Raw genomic sequence first — 11516 nt, 5'->3', positions numbered from 1 at the left:
GTGTCCCGGTGGCCGGACCACCAGGCAGTGGAGGCCAGAGAGCAGGGAGATAGATGCAGGAGGCCAGTGGGGCTAACCCGCGGGCCGGGCAGGTGGGAGGGGGCGGAGGCACCCGGGGGACAGACGGGGTGCCCTTGGAGGCCCCGGGTCAGTCCAACTGCACGACCGCTACCCCGAATCCTGGGGCAGAGGGGCAGGCGTGTTCCCCGACACAGCTTCCTCCACCCCACGCCCCCGGCCCGCCCCGGCCCCAGCCCCACGAGGCCGGCGCCCCAGCTGGATGCCGCTCGGAAGGCGTTCCCCTTGGCGCCTTAGCGCCCACCTAGGCAGGAGAGCCTGCAGCCCTGTCTCCGCCCGGGTGCGGGTCTCCTGGCGCCGCTGCTCCTGCAGGTGAACCGCAGCGCCCGGCCTCCTTCCTGCCAACGCTTGCAGCCGGCCCTCCAAGGCTTTGCTGTGTGTCCAGAGACCGTCTGTCTCCGTCGGAGGTGCAGAGGCCGGCCCGCGCTCTGCGTGAGCCTTCCGCGGCTCGCTGGCTGGATTGGGGCCACGGTCGGGCGGCGGTGGAGAGGAGCGCCCGTCGTGGGCCTCCGGGTGCTTCCCGTCAGCACGGGCAGTTCCCTCAGCGCCCTCGCCTCTCCCTCTGGCTGTATGGGTGGGGGTGGGGGTGCGGGGAGTCCGCGACGGTGGGGGATAGCGCGGGACGAGGGTGTTCTCCCCCGCGCGTCGCCTCCCACGGGGGTCAGGGCACAGGCGCAAAGCGTCCCGGAAAGAGGGGAGGGCCAGGAGCGGACCGAGCCGGGCAGTGGGAGAAGGAGTACCGGGTGTGTGCGTGGAGTGAGGGCCCGGGACGTGTGGCGCCGGCGGGCACTGGCCGAGAGTGGGGCTGGCCACTGAGGCAGGGTGTCTGCGGGGGCTCGGGTGCGGCAGGGCACCCTGCCCGGCGCCTCTCCTGCACCTGTGCACCTGTGCGGGCGGGCGAGCTGTGAGGTAGGGGACGGGACACGCTGGGCGTGTGCCTGAGGAGCCTGTGGGAGACCGGGACTGCCGGCCTTGAGTGTAGGACATGGGTGTGGGGTCCAAGGGGTCGGTGGTAGATGGAGGGTTTGAGCCTGGAGGCTGGAAGGAGCGGCACGTGGCACGTGGGGGTGGGTGGCGGTGGGGAGTGGGTCCCGGTGCCAGAGGGCTGGGAGACCCCGTGGTGGCGGTGGACGGCGGCGGGAGAGGTGCCGGGAGGCCGCTGGGCTGCGCTGGGCTGCGCTGGGCTGCGCTGCAGGGTGGCCGGGCAGACGAGAGCGGGTGAGCGAGCGAGCGAGCGAGGTGCAGGGGGCGGGGGTGGCAAGCAGGCAGCTGCGCGGCGGCCGGGCGAGGCAAAGAGAGAGAGAGAGGGAGGGAGGGAGGGACCGGGTGTCGGAGCTGTTCCCACGGGGTGAGGAATTCCACCGCCCCGGAGATGACCATTCCCCGTCATCGTCATGGGGACCACCAGCCACGTCTCAGGTGTCAGGTGTCGTCCTGGGCTTGAGATTCAGGGAGGCCAAAGGGACAGACGCAACGCACGATCATCGACAAATGAGGACTGGGAAAGGAGGGCACGGGGAGGCGGGTGACAGGGGTGGGGTCGTTCGGGCAAGAGGGGCTGCTGGGGGTGGAGGGGCCAGCGGCGCTGGTACTCGTGTTGCTGCTGCTGCCGCCGCTGCCTCCGCCGCCGCCGGTGATGGTGGTGGCGAACTTTGGCGCTGTTGGTGACGGCGTCCCCCGGGGCCCCGGTGTAACGGTGGACTCGGTGAGCGATGGGGGTCGGGGGTCCGGGAAGGCCTTCGGTGCCGCCGCCGGCGATGCCCTTGCCCGTGCGCTGGCCTCGGTCCTGCTGCTGCTGCTATCGCGGTGGTGGTGTGCTGGTGGTCCTGGGGCTTGGTGGCGACTCGGTGCTGGTGGGGTGGTGGTGAGGGAGGGTGGAGGACTTCAGGGCCGTGGGCCATGCTACCCGTGCCGGTGTGCTGATGGTGGCCTCGGTGGTGGCGGTGACCGCGGAGGACTTCAGTCTGTTGGCGATCATGCCTACGCTGGCCTGCTGGCGGTGGGCACGTCCCGCTGCTGCTGCTGCTGCTGCTGCTGCTGCTGCTGCTGGTACAACTGCTTCTGGCATGGTGGTGGTAGTCCTGGTGCTGGTGCTGGTGCTGGTGCTGGTGTGGGGATGGTGGTCCTGGGGGTTGGTGGTGGACCAAGTGCTGCGGGGGTCGTGGAGGCCGGGCGAGGGGGGGAGGTGACCTCCGTGCCCTTGGCCGTGATGCCCATGCTGGTGCGCCGCCGTTCGTGGACCCGACGTGCTGGTGACAGCCGTGGCGGTGGCGCTGTCCCTCGAGGCTGGGTGTGCTGGCGCCGGTGCTGGCTAGGCTGCATGGACCTGGTGCTCGCGGTGACTTTAGCAGTGGGGAGTGGCCCGTGTTTGAAGGAGACCGCGGCCAGGTGGCCATAGAGAGCATCCCGGGGCTGCCAACGGGAGGATGTCGGGCCGTGAAACGGGGCTCCCTGGCGCGCTCCAAGGAGTGGCTGAGGGCCCCTCCAGAGGAGGGGTGGCAAGATGGTTGGTGGTCGGTCGACGTGCAAAGAGAGGAGGGTTTGGGGAGTGTGGGTAGAATGAGCCATTGAGGGAGGGAATGTGAAAAGCATGCAGGTGGGCTGTGCCCGGGCGGGCGCGGGCGGTGCTTGGAAGCATTGCTTGAAGTGACGTGGGTGAGCGAAGTGCCGTCCGGGTCAGGGTCATGGAGAGAAAAAGGGCAAGGACAACGTGGGGCCGGGCAAGGGACCTGGGCCACGTCGGGCGGCAGGGGGCGGGCAGCCGGGTGGAGCGTGGCGGCCACGGGCGAGAGACCAGAACAGACAAGTCGGCAGGGGGAAGCGGGGCGGGGCAGGAGGGCAGGGCCCCCGGCGTGAGCACAGCTGGTTCAGGCTCAGGCCCTGTGGCTTGAGCGCGTGCGCGAGGAAGCCGGGCGCGCGCGGCCAAAAGGGGGCGGCGCGCTGCATGGGCCGGGAATCGAACCCGGGCCTCCCGCGTGGCAGGCGAGAATTCTACCACTGAACCACCCATGCACCGGTGGCGGCGGCCACCAGACGGCTTCCCCAGCGGCGCTCGTCGTCGTCCCGGCACGGCCAGTGGTGAGCACCCGCTGCGCGGGGGCGGGCGGCGGGCCCGCGGTCTGCAAGACAGGCTCCGCGCCCGTGCAGATGCGCCGAGGGCTCGGGCTCGGGCTCGGGCTCGGGCTCGGGCCGGCGCGCGGCGCCCACGGTCCCAGCGAGGCCCCGAGGCGGACTCGGCTCACCCTGCGCCCTCTCCCTGGGGCGGGGCCGCCGCCAGACACTGTCCTGCCGGGAGGAGCAGCCTGGCCAAGCCTGACCCGCGCCCGATTCCCAGGCAGCGCGGGGCGTCTGTGGCCGGCGCAGCTCAGCGCGGACCTTCCCTTCCCTCCCGGCGCCCCCCCGAAGGCCCATGGGCGGATGGCTCTCCGGCCCGTGCAGTGCGCGCCGGCGGGGGCCGGCTGGGGCCCGGAGCTCGGATTGTGTGCGCTCCCGGGGTGCCGCGGGGTGGGGGGGGGGGGGTGTGGGTGCGCGTGTGTGCGTGTCGGCGTCGGTGTCGTCGTCGGAGATGGGGGCCGCCGAGTAGCGCCCAAGCCAAGAGGCCAAAGAAAGGCGTGTGAGCTCTGCCCGCAGCTCTCCGTCGGGGCCGGCTGGGCTGCGGTGGGGGTGAGGCCGGCAGGTGCGCTTGGGCGGAGCGGCCGCCGGCTGGCTGGCTGGCGGGCGGCGCGGTGAGGGAGCGCGCTGGCGTCCTGGAGCCCCGGCCCCGCAGCGGCTTCCGGCGCGGAGGGGGCCCGGGGAGGCAGGGCTGCCTTGCGCTCAGGGCTCCCCGGAGCCACCACGGCGGGGTGGACCCCACCCCGCCCCCCCGGGCCAGGCCCAGCGAACGGGGCGGGGGTCCCGTCTCTGGCTGGCGCGCGGAGGGCTCGGCTGCCCGCCTGGCGGGCGTGTGGCCGTGGTGAGGCCTCCGGGTGGCCACGCCTCGTGGGCGCCCCGGGGACGGAGGGGGTGGAGACCACGGAATGAATGGGGGCCGGCGGAAAGGACAGGCCGTGGGGACCCCGCGCTCCCGGCGGGCGGGCGGGGGGAGGTGTAGGGCGGGGCTGGGAGAGCGAGGAGGCGAGCGAGGCGCGCCCCTCAGTGGGAGCGTGGCCCGGCCCGCGCGGGGCTGCCGGCATTTCGGCCCGCGGCTGGCCTGCAGGGGGCGGCGGCGGGAAGGAAGAGGGCAAACGGAGCCCCCGGAGAGCCGCGCCGCCGACTTGCCGAGTTGCCGAGGCCCGCGGCCGCCGTGGGATGAGGAGGAGGGAGAGGCGCGGGAGGTGGCGGGGGAGGGAGGGCGCGGGGGCGCCAAGCCTGTGGCCGGGAGGGCCGAGGCGCTGCAGCTGCGTGGGTCCCGGGCCACGTGTGCCAGGGCGCCGCCAGCCCGCAGCCCGCAGCCCGCAGCCCGCAGCCCGCAGCGGCGTGTAAGGCGGGACAGACAGGGCGTCGTCCAGGCCCGGGTGCGGAGAGCCCGCGTTGGGCGGGCCAAAAGGTGGGCGTGTCAGGAGTGGGATTCGAACCCACGCCTCCAGGGGAGACTGCGACCTGAACGCAGCGCCTTAGACCGCTCGGCCATCCTGACGGCGGGCCTGGGCGCGCCGCCGCTCGCCTGGCTGGGACCCGGCGCCGACCCCGGAGCTGGCTGGCGGCCGTGTGGGTGCGCGACGGACGGACGGACGGACGGACGGACGGGACTCGCGTCCCGGTCGACGAGGCCAACGGCCCGCCGACGGACTCTGCTGGCGCCGCCGCCCTCGCCGCGGTCCTCGCCGCCGCCCCCTCCCCCTTCCCGGGGCGCGCACCCTGCTGCCGGCGTCCGGCCCCCCGCCGCCCCCGCCGCCCCCGCCGCCCGCCGCGGCCCATCCCCGGCGCGGGGCCTCCGGCTCGCTCGCGCAGCCCTGCTTGCCGTGTCGGGCGTCTTCTCCCGCCGCCATCCCCGCGCGGCTGGGCGGGGGCGGCGGCGGGTCCGGGGGCGCGACGCTCCGAGTCGGGCCGGGGGACTGCTGTGCGCGCTGACGCGGCGGCCGGGGGGTCGGGCCGGGTGGGCCGTGGCCCGGGGCACGTGGCGGGCGCCTGGCAGGACGGGCGCGCGGGACGTCGAGGGCCCGGGTGGGCGTGGGCAGGCAGGCAGGCCGGCGGGCGGGCGGGCGGGCGGAGAGGGGTCGGGCGCCCGGGCGGCCGCCGCCGCCGTCCTCGTTAGTATAGTGGTGAGTATCCCCGCCTGTCACGCGGGAGACCGGGGTTCGATTCCCCGACGGGGAGGCGAGACACGCCCTCTTTTGGTCGCGGGCGCCGCCGCCGCGCTGCCCAAACGTACGCCGGCCCCCAGGGCCCTCCTTCTCCTCCTTCTCCTCCTTCTCCTCCTTGTCCTCCTTCTCCTCCCTCGTGCCTCCGCCCGGCCCCGTGCGGCCAGAGGCGCGGGGCGACCGCGGGGGCCCGTCCTGCCCGCCGTCGACCCGACCCCCCGCACCCCCTGCCCTTCCTCGTCGGCCCTGGCGCCCTGGCGCCCTGGCGCGTGCGGGCTCGGCCCAGCCCAGCCGGGACCTCCTGACGGGAGGCTGGCCGCCACGGGCTCCTCGCTCACGCGACGGACAGCTGCCCGGCTGCCGGGCTGCCCGTGGAGGTGGCCGTGGGGGCCGGGCCGACTGTGCGGGCGGGGCGGGGCGGGGCGGGGCGGGGCGCGGGTGGCGGGAGGGAAGGGAAGGGAAGGGAAGCGCGCGCCGGGGGCAGGGGGCAAGGGGCGGGGCTCCCCGGCGGGCAGCCGAGGGCCCGGGAGCCGCAGGGCGGCGAGAGCGCCCCCCAGAGGCGGGCGGCGGAGGCGGCGGGCGGTCGTGCCTGCGGAGCAGCCAGGGCTGCGTGGGGGTGGCGCGGGTGGGGCGCCGGGCGGCCGCTGGTGGCGCCCGCGACGGCGCAGAGCTGCGGCCGGCCGGCACGTCGGGGCAGGGCTGCGGCAGGCGGCGGAGGCGGTGGCGAGAGGGCGAGGAGGCGCTGGTGCGGAGCCTGGGCCGGCGTCCGGGGGCGGCCCGGGCTGTGCAGCGTTGGTGGTATAGTGGTGAGCATAGCTGCCTTCCAAGCAGTTGACCCGGGTTCGATTCCCGGCCAACGCAGCTGGCCAACGTTTTGCGCGGCTCCAGGGCCCCGGTGCTCAGGCCCGATGGGAGCCGGGAGCCGGGCGCGACGCTGAGTGCGTGTGTGTGTGTGTGTGTGAGAGAGAGAGAGAGAGAGAGAGAGAGAGAGAGAGAAGAAGAAGAAGAAGAAGAAGAAGAAGAAGAAGAAGAAGAAGGAGGAGGAGGAGGCGCGCAGCGTTTTGACGGCGCGGCGGGCGGGCGGTCCGGCCAGGTGGCTCGGCGGGGCCGGCGGGCGGCTGCGCGTGGCCCGGCGGGGGCCCTGGAGGCCAAGCAGAGGCGAGTGGGCGGTAGGGAGGGAGGCGCCGGGTCCAGGGCGCACGGGCCAGGCGCGCAGCCTGACGCTCCCTGGTGGTCTAGTGGTTAGGATTCGGCGCTCTCACCGCCGCGGCCCGGGTTCGATTCCCGGTCAGGGAAGCCTTTCTTCTTCCTCTCGCAAGACCGCCGCCGCACACCCCTTTTAGCCCAAGCTCGCTCGTGCGTCTCCCTGGCCCCGAGCTGACCGAGGCTGCGCGTGCGCACGAGGCCACCCGCCCCGTCGAGCCCAAGGCTGGCTTGCCTGGCGGGCTCCGTCGGGCCGGCCCAAGCCTTTTGGCCTCGCTGGCTGGCTGGCCGGCAGGTGGGCCGACTGGAGGTCTCGGCGTCTCGCGGCCGCCTCCCCCGGACGCTCGCCTGGCTCCCCGTCTCGCTCCGCCCCAGGCCCGACAGTCCGGGACGCCGTCCGACCCCAGCCGAGGCCACCGACAGGCCGGGCGCCTCGGGCCTCCGTGGGTGCTTGGACTCTCCCGCAGCACCCCTGCCGCCGGGAGAAAGGTCGTGGCGGCTCGCAGCGCCCCCACCCCCGGCCCCCCGCTGGCTCCTTGGTGAGGTGCTACTTGGCGGCGGCCGCGCTGGGGGCATGTGGGGGCGGCGGGCCGAGGCAGAGGGGGCCGGGTGTGGGGAGGGTGAGCCACCTGTCTCTCTCTGAGTCGGGGGTCACTTGCTGGAGCCCCCGGTGCCTTCTCTCGGCCGTCGGCCCGGCAACCGCCAGCGATGGCGGCGCACGTGGGTGGTGGTCTTGGGCTTGGGCGGGGATGGGAGCAGAGCGCCGGCCCCCGCCGCCCCCGCCCGGGCAGGCGGTGGTTGGAAAGCGGTTGTGGGCGTGTCCCGGTGGCCGGACCACCAGGCAGTGGAGGCCAGAGAGCAGGGAGATAGATGCAGGAGGCCAGTGGGGCTAACCCGCGGGCCGGGCAGGTGGGAGGGGGCGGAGGCACCCGGGGGACAGACGGGGTGCCCTTGGAGGCCCCGGGTCAGTCCAACTGCACGACCGCTACCCCGAATCCTGGGGCAGAGGGGCAGGCGTGTTCCCCGACACAGCTTCCTCCACCCCACGCCCCCGGCCCGCCCCGGCCCCAGCCCCACGAGGCCGGCGCCCCAGCTGGATGCCGCTCGGAAGGCGTTCCCCTTGGCGCCTTAGCGCCCACCTAGGCAGGAGAGCCTGCAGCCCTGTCTCCGCCCGGGTGCGGGTCTCCTGGCGCCGCTGCTCCTGCAGGTGAACCGCAGCGCCCGGCCTCCTTCCTGCCAACGCTTGCACGCCGGCCCTCCAAGGCTTTGCTGTGTGTCCAGAGACCGTCTGTCTCCGTCGGAGGTGCAGAGGCCGGCCCGCGCTCTGCGTGAGCCTTCCGCGGCTCGCTGGCTGGATTGGGCCACGGTCGGGCGGCGGTGGAGAGGAGCGCCCGTCGTGGGCCTCCGGGTGCTTCCCGTCAGCACGGGCAGTTCCCTCAGCGCCCTCGCCTCTCCCTCTGGCTGTATGGGTGGGGGTGGGGGTGCGGGGAGTCCGCGACGGTGGGGGATAGCGCGGGACGAGGGTGTTCTCCCCCGCGCGTCGCCTCCCACGGGGGTCAGGGCACAGGCGCAAAGCGTCCCGGAAAGAGGGGAGGGCCAGGAGCGGACCGAGCCGGGCAGTGGGAGAAGGAGTACCGGGTGTGTGCGTGGAGTGAGGGCCCGGGACGTGTGGCGCCGGCGGGCACTGGCCGAGAGTGGGGCTGGCCACTGAGGCAGGGTGTCTGCGGGGGCTCGGGTGCGGCAGGGCACCCTGCCCGGCGCCTCTCCTGCACCTGTGCACCTGTGCGGGCGGGCGAGCTGTGAGGTAGGGGACGGGACACGCTGGGCGTGTGCCTGAGGAGCCTGTGGGAGACCGGGACTGCCGGCCTTGAGTGTAGGACATGGGTGTGGGGTCCAAGGGGTCGGTGGTAGATGGAGGGTTTGAGCCTGGAGGCTGGAAGGAGCGGCACGTGGCACGTGGGGGTGGGTGGCGGTGGGGAGTGGGTCCCGGTGCCAGAGGGCTGGGAGACCCCGTGGTGGCGGTGGACGGCGGCGGGAGAGGTGCCGGGAGGCCGCTGGGCTGCGCTGGGCTGCGCTGGGCTGCGCTGCAGGGTGGCCGGGCAGACGAGAGCGGGTGAGCGAGCGAGCGAGCGAGGTGCAGGGGGCGGGGGTGGCAAGCAGGCAGCTGCGCGGCGGCCGGGCGAGGCAAAGAGAGAGAGAGAGGGAGGGAGGGAGGGACCGGGTGTCGGAGCTGTTCCCACGGGGTGAGGAATTCCACCGCCCCGGAGATGACCATTCCCCGTCATCGTCATGGGGACCACCAGCCACGTCTCAGGTGTCAGGTGTCGTCCTGGGCTTGAGATTCAGGGAGGCCAAAGGGACAGACGCAACGCACGATCATCGACAAATGAGGACTGGGAAAGGAGGGCACGGGGAGGCGGGTGACAGGGGTGGGGTCGTTCGGGCAAGAGGGGCTGCTGGGGGTGGAGGGGCCAGCGGCGCTGGTACTCGTGTTGCTGCTGCTGCCGCCGCTGCCTCCGCCGCCGCCGGTGATGGTGGTGGCGAACTTTGGCGCTGTTGGTGACGGCGTCCCCCGGGGCCCCGGTGTAACGGTGGACTCGGTGAGCGATGGGGGTCGGGGGTCCGGGAAGGCCTTCGGTGCCGCCGCCGGCGATGCCCTTGCCCGTGCGCTGGCCTCGGTCCTGCTGCTGCTGCTATCGCGGTGGTGGTGTGCTGGTGGTCCTGGGGCTTGGTGGCGACTCGGTGCTGGTGGGGTGGTGGTGAGGGAGGGTGGAGGACTTCAGGGCCGTGGGCCATGCTACCCGTGCCGGTGTGCTGATGGTGGCCTCGGTGGTGGCGGTGACCGCGGAGGACTTCAGTCTGTTGGCGATCATGCCTACGCTGGCCTGCTGGCGGTGGGCACGTCCCGCTGCTGCTGCTGCTGCTGCTGCTGCTGCTGCTGCTGGTACAACTGCTTCTGGCATGGTGGTGGTAGTCCTGGTGCTGGTGCTGGTGCTGGTGCTGGTGTGGGGATGGTGGTCCTGGGGGTTGGTGGTGGACCAAGTGCTGCGGGGGTCGTGGAGGCCGGGCGAGGGGGGGAGGTGACCTCCGTGCCCTTGGCCGTGATGCCCATGCTGGTGCGCCGCCGTTCGTGGACCCGACGTGCTGGTGACAGCCGTGGCGGTGGCGCTGTCCCTCGAGGCTGGGTGTGCTGGCGCCGGTGCTGGCTAGGCTGCATGGACCTGGTGCTCGCGGTGACTTTAGCAGTGGGGAGTGGCCCGTGTTTGAAGGAGACCGCGGCCAGGTGGCCATAGAGAGCATCCCGGGGCTGCCAACGGGAGGATGTCGGGCCGTGAAACGGGGCTCCCTGGCGCGCTCCAAGGAGTGGCTGAGGGCCCCTCCAGAGGAGGGGTGGCAAGATGGTTGGTGGTCGGTCGACGTGCAAAGAGAGGAGGGTTTGGGGAGTGTGGGTAGAATGAGCCATTGAGGGAGGGAATGTGAAAAGCATGGAGGTGGGCTGTGCCCGGGCGGGCGCGGGCGGTGCTTGGAAGCATTGCTTGAAGTGACGTGGGTGAGCGAAGCGCCGTCCGGGTCAGGGTCATGGAGAGAAAAAGGGCAAGGACAACGTGGGGCCGGGCAAGGGACCTGGGCCACGTCGGGCGGCAGGGGGCGGGCAGCCGGGTGGAGCGTGGCGGCCAGGGCTGGCGGCCACGGGCGAGAGACCAGAACAGACAAGTCGGCAGGGGGAAGCGGGGCGGGGCAGGAGGGCAGGGCCCCCGGCGTGAGCACAGCTGGTTCAGGCTCAGGCCCTGTGGCTTGAGCGCGTGCGCGAGGAAGCCGGGCGCGCGCGGCCAAAAGGGGGCGGCGCGCTGCATGGGCCGGGAATCGAACCCGGGCCTCCCGCGTGGCAGGCGAGAATTCTACCACTGAACCACCCATGCACCGGTGGCGGCGGCCACCAGACGGCTTCCCCAGCGGCGCTCGTCGTCGTCCCGGCACGGCCAGTGGTGAGCACCCGCTGCGCGGGGGCGGGCGGCGGGCCCGCGGTCTGCAAGACAGGCTCCGCGCGCGTGCAGATGCGCCGAGGGCTCGGGCTCGGGCTCGGGCTCGGGCTCGGGCCGGCGCGCGGCGCCCACGGTCCCAGCGAGGCCCCGAGGCGGACTCGGCTCACCCTGCGCCCTCTCTCCCTGGGGCGGGGCCGCCGCCAGACACTGTCCTGCCGGGAGGAGCAGCCTGGCCAAGCCTGACCCGCGCCCGATTCCCAGGCAGCGCTGGGCGTCTGTGGCCGGCGCAGCTCAGCGCGGACCTTCCCTTCCCTCCCGGCGCCCCCCCGAAGGCCCATGGGCGGATGGCTCTCCGGCCCGTGCAGTGCGCGCCGGCGGGGGCCGGCTGGGGCCCGGAGCTCGGATTGTGTGCGCTCCCGGGGTGCCGCGGGGTGGGGGGGGGCGAGGTGGGTGCGCGTGTGTGCGTGTCGGCGTCGGTGTCGTCGTCGGAGATGGGGGCCGCCGAGTAGCGCCCAAGCCAAGCGGCCAAAGAAAGGCGTGTGAGCTCTGCCCGCAGCTCTCCGTCGGGGCCGGCTGGGCTGCGGTGGGGGTGAGGCCGGCAGGTGCGCTTGGGCGGAGCGGCCGCCGGCTGGCTGGCTGGCGGGCGGCGCGGTGAGGGAGCGCGCTGGCGTCCTGGAGCCCCGGCCCCGCAGCGGCTTCCGGCGCGGAGGGGGCCCGGGGAGGCAGGGCTGCCTTGCGCTCAGGGCTCCCCGGAGCCACCACGGCGGGGTGGACCCCACCCCGCCCCCCCGGGCCAGGCCCAGCGAACGGGGCGGGGGTCCCGTCTCTGGCTGGCGCGCGGAGGGCTCGGCTGCCCGCCTGGCGGGCGTGTGGCCGTGGTGAGGCCTCCGGGTGGCCACGCCTCGTGGGCGCCCCGGGGACGGAGGGGGTGGAGACCACGGAATGAATGGGGGCCGGCGGAAAGGACAGGCCG

The 11516-nt window shown here is 74.0% G+C and overlaps 6 non-coding genes across 6 annotated transcripts; 3 read left to right on the top strand and 3 right to left on the bottom strand.

The window, feature by feature from the left end:
- Positions 1–3019: 3019 nt before the first annotated feature.
- On the bottom strand, positions 3020–3090 carry TRNAG-GCC (transfer RNA glycine (anticodon GCC)). The gene has a single exon. It is a non-coding gene; the product is annotated as a tRNA-Gly (tRNA).
- Positions 3091–4610: 1520 nt separating this feature from the next.
- Positions 4611–4693, bottom strand: TRNAL-CAG (transfer RNA leucine (anticodon CAG)). The gene has a single exon. It is a non-coding gene; the product is annotated as a tRNA-Leu (tRNA).
- A 608-nt stretch (positions 4694–5301) lies between these two features.
- Positions 5302–5373, top strand: TRNAD-GUC (transfer RNA aspartic acid (anticodon GUC)). Its single transcript has one exon. It is a non-coding gene; the product is annotated as a tRNA-Asp (tRNA).
- A 773-nt stretch (positions 5374–6146) lies between these two features.
- On the top strand, positions 6147–6218 carry TRNAG-UCC (transfer RNA glycine (anticodon UCC)). The gene has a single exon. It is a non-coding gene; the product is annotated as a tRNA-Gly (tRNA).
- A 363-nt stretch (positions 6219–6581) lies between these two features.
- On the top strand, positions 6582–6653 carry TRNAE-CUC (transfer RNA glutamic acid (anticodon CUC)). The gene has a single exon. It is a non-coding gene; the product is annotated as a tRNA-Glu (tRNA).
- Positions 6654–10409: 3756 nt separating this feature from the next.
- Positions 10410–10480, bottom strand: TRNAG-GCC (transfer RNA glycine (anticodon GCC)). Its single transcript has one exon. It is a non-coding gene; the product is annotated as a tRNA-Gly (tRNA).
- Positions 10481–11516: the final 1036 nt, after the last annotated feature.

Source organism: Canis lupus, chromosome 38 (assembly GCF_048164855.1).
Source record: "Canis lupus baileyi chromosome 38, mCanLup2.hap1, whole genome shotgun sequence".
Lineage (NCBI taxonomy): Eukaryota > Metazoa > Chordata > Mammalia > Carnivora > Canidae > Canis > Canis lupus.
Note: the sequence above shows the minus strand (reverse complement) of the source record. Positions and strands in the feature narration are given on the sequence as shown.